The 4,360-nt window shown below is 40.6% G+C and overlaps 1 pseudogene; it reads left to right on the top strand.

The window, feature by feature from the left end:
• Positions 1–3,623: 3,623 nt before the first annotated feature.
• On the top strand, positions 3,624–4,110 carry LOC122907813 (annotated as a pseudogene).
• The last annotated feature ends 250 nt before the right edge of the window (positions 4,111–4,360 follow it).

A 4,360-nucleotide genomic window follows, 5' to 3' on the forward strand; every position in this document is an offset into this window, starting at 1 on the left:
TATTTTGATGCTGCGGGAATTTTACTGAGCTGATTCCCATGGTGTTTAGATTTCATTATTTAAAAAGGGAGGTGACAACTTCTTGGCCATTCATACAGCCTTAGTCCTCCTGTTTTTTTTTTTTTTTTAAAGATTTTATTTATTTATTTGACACACAGAGATAACAGGTAGGCAGAGAGGCAGGCAGAGAAAGGAAGGGAAGCAGGCTCCCCGCTGAGCAGAGAGCCCGATGTGGGGCTCGATCCCAGGACCCCGGGATCACGACCTGAGTTGAAGGCAGAAGCTTCAACCCACTAAGCCACCCAGGCGCCCCAGTCCTTCTGTTTTAAAGGCACCACTCAAAACATTTTTTATTGGTTACTGAAATAACATAAAAGTATAATATTTCCATTGAGAAAAAAGTCTAAACAGGGTGAACATGTGGAGGAAGCAGTGAAATCTTCCCTCCTGTGTCAGCCCATTCCTGCTTGCCCTTCTCGTCCCCAGGGCTAAGTAGTAGGAACAATTTGCTGTGTACCCTTTAGGTGTTTTCCTATGCATATAAAATTGATATGCTAACACATGTGCATGTGTGTGTATAACACATGTTTATCTTTTTATAGATTTATTTAGTTTTGAGAGAGAGAAGGCAAGCTGGGGGGAGTAGAGGGAGAGAAGATCCTCAAGGAGACTCCCCGCTGAGCGTGGAGCTTGACACAGGGCTTGAAGCCACGACCCTGAGATCATGAAATGAGCTGGAGTCAAGACGACTGACCCATAACATACTTTAAAAAAGGAATCATACTATATACTTTGTTCTGAAACTTGCTTTTTCCAACTTATTATTTGGAACTAGAGATTCACAGAAAGTTGCAAAAAATACTAAGGGGCCCTGTGTATCCTTCACTCTGTTTCCCCCAGTGGTAGTATCTTACTTAACTATAGTACAGTACCAAACCAGGAAAGTGACATTGGTACAACCTAGGGCTTACTCCAATTTCATGGTTTTACGTGCACTCACTTGTTAGTGTGTATAGTTTCCTATGAAATTTTGTCACGTGTGGAATTGTGTAACCACCACAATCAAGGTACGGAATTGTGCTATCACCACAGGGCTTCTCACACTCTCCATTTATAACTCCAGTCTCCACTTCCCCAACCCCTGTCAACCACTCATCTATTCTTCACTTCCAGAAGTTTTTTATTTCAAGAGTGTTATATAAATGGGATTATGTTGGCTTGTTTCACTCAGCGTAATTCCTTGAGAGCCACTGGAATTGTTGCAGCTACTGATAGTCTGAACTTGCTTGTTCTTCACTCAACAATGTATCATGGGCCTTCCCTGTCAGTCTATATAGATACTTCTTTTTGCTTAAAAAAAAAAGGCATAGTATTGTAGAGAATGGATATATCCATTAAGTACTTAATATCTTTCATTATGGATAATTAGTTATTTCTAATTTTTTTCCAATCTCAAATGATGCTGTCATGTGTATCTGTGTGCAGGCATACTCATATAGCTGCATTTCCCAGGCACAGGTCCCACCAAGTGGAACTCCTGTATCAATGCCTGGCACTGGTACTGGAAGATAATCTTCCAGTCAGAAGGTAGTACTGAACGTTTTTTCCTGATTACAAAAATAATATCCTTCCAGATTTCCATGTCTGCACAGTTATTGTTTTCTTTGTAGGGAATTACACTGAGAAACTACTGAGTGCCTACTATGACTGGCACTATTTTTAGGTATTGGGAGAATAGTGAAATAAGATAGTGTTATAAATTTTTCTCACAAAAACCTTTTTTTTCACTTTCTCATCTGGTTTTAATATACATACATTGAAAGATTTACATAGGGATGCCTGGGTGGCTCAGTCAGTTAAGCATCTGACTCTCGATCTTGGCTCAGGTCTGAGGATTGTGGGATCCAGTCCCGTGATGGCTTCCATGCTCAGTGGGGAGTCTGCTTGGGATCATCTCTCTCCCTACCCCCTCCCCTGTTCTCTCTCTCTTAATTAAATAAATCTTTAAAAAAGAAAGATTCCTGTAGTATATAACATATAAAGCAAAACACAGAAGATCCCTTCACTACTGCCCTGCTGACCCCTCCCCCTTTTCCCAACTGTTTTGGTGTTTCCTTCTAATCTCCTTTGATGTTTCTATGTATGTTTTTCTCCACAGATTTAAAAGCAATGTGTTTATCACAGAAAACTGAAAAATAATTAAATAATAAATCCACTTATTTTTTTAAAGATTTATTTATTTTTTTAAGAGCGGAAGAGCGTGTGAGCCCCGGTGGGGAGAATCTAAAAGCAGACCCCCTGCTGAGCCTGGAGCCTGACTGGGGGTTCGATCCCACCACCCATGAGATCATGACCTGAGCTGAAACTGAGTCAGACACTTAACCGACTGAACCACCCAGGAGTCCCAAAACAAATTCACTTAAAACCACAATATCAGAGCATGGTATCTAGGCAAACACATTTTTTATATGACTGAGGATCATACACATGGTTTTGTACCTCACTTTTTCATTTGTCATGAATAATGTCCTGTATCAAAGTTTGGAAGCACTAGTTTTTTTTTTTTTTAATCAGTATGAGTGAACATCACCAACTCAGTTAATAAAGAAAGGTAGTCTAGTCCTCAGTAGGAGAATAAAATGTTTCATTTTAGAAGCAGGAAAGAACATCAGGCCCCTATAAATATTTCAATTAGAAGAGTGTCTTCTCTTTTAATAATCAGAATAAAATAAGACATTAAACAATAAAGCACAGAAAATATCATTGAATGCTTCTAATCAATACTTGACCTATACTACTAGAGTATTAGCAAGAAAGCATGTTTTCCATTTAACTGTTTAACAATGTATCTATAGGGCGCCTGGGTGGCTCAGTGGGTTAAGCCGCTGCCTTCCGCTCAGGTCATGATCTCAGGGTCCTGGGATCGAGTCCCACATCGGGCTCTCTGCTCAGCAGGGAGCCTGCTTCCTCCTTTCTCTCTCTGCCTGTCTCTCTGCCTACTTGTGATCTCTCTCTGTCAAATAAATAAATAAAATCTTAAAAAAACCCAATGTATCTATAGAGTATAGCTGTATCAAATGCTGATTGATACAGATCAGTCTGCAGCTATAATCTACATAGAAACAAATCTGTAGAACCTCAACCTTGTACTGCCTTATATCTCACTCACAAACCAATAAAAAAGCACTGAATGTGTACTTCCCAAAGTGGTTTAACAATTCTACCTCTAAAATAGTTCTCTAGTTTTACATAAAATTAAACAGGAAGATATTTATAAAATGTTATTCCACTAGCTCTATATCATGCGTCATCACCCAAGACACCTAGGTTGTTTCAAAACAAGAAACTTAATTTCTTTTATTTATTTATTTATTTGAGAGAGAGAGAGAGAGAACAAGCAGGGGGAGTGGCAGAGGGAGAGAAGCAGGCTCCCCACTGAGAAGGGAGCCTGATGTGGGATTTGATCCCAGGACCTTGAAACCGTAACCTGAGCTGAAGGCAGTTGTTTAACAGACTGAACCACCCAGGCACTCCAAGAAATTTAACTGTATCCACTACAAACACATATGGACCTTTTGGGTTGGGGTTCTGAGGAGTGTTCTCTTCAGTCAGCCACCTCCACCACACCCCCTAAGTTCGACCCCAGTGAGATCATACTCATGTACCTGAGGTGCTCTGGTGCCACATCTGCCCTGGCACCTACGATCAGTCCCTGGTCTGTCTCTAGAAAAAATGGCTGGTGATGACATCACTAAGGCAACTGGTGATTGGAAGGGTTTGAGGATGACTATGAGATCGACTATTTGGTACAGGTAGGCCCAGACTGAAGGGCTACCTTCTGCCTCTGCCCTGATTATCAAAGCCCTCAAGGAACTACCAAGAGACAGAAAGAAGCAGGAAAACATTAAGCACAGTGGAAATATCACTTTTGATGAGATTGTCAGCAATGCCCGACAGATGTGGCACCAATCTTTAGCCAGAGAACTGTCTGAAACCATTAGAGAGGTCCTGGGCACTGCCCAGTCTGTGGGCTGCAATGCTGGTGGTCGCTGCCCTCATGACATCATAGATGACATCAATAATGGTGCAGTGGAATGCCCCGCTAGTTAAGAACTACAAAGAAAAACATTTCAATAAAAGATCATTTACCAACCAAAACAAAACAAAACCCCCCAATCCCCCACACATATGGAATCAAGTGTAATTTGGAGTGTTTTCTAAAAATGAATAGATGGCATAGGACATTTCCTTTCATACATTCTTTTGTAATTTGTCCAGGAAAGAGTTCAAAAATGTGATACAGCTCAAAGAGATGGAAATGACATCAGTTTCAGAAGACAGTCCTTTTTTTCTTTTAAAA

Source organism: Neovison vison, chromosome 5 (genome assembly GCF_020171115.1).
Source record: "Neovison vison isolate M4711 chromosome 5, ASM_NN_V1, whole genome shotgun sequence".
NCBI classification, from domain to species: Eukaryota; Metazoa; Chordata; class Mammalia; order Carnivora; family Mustelidae; genus Neogale; species Neogale vison.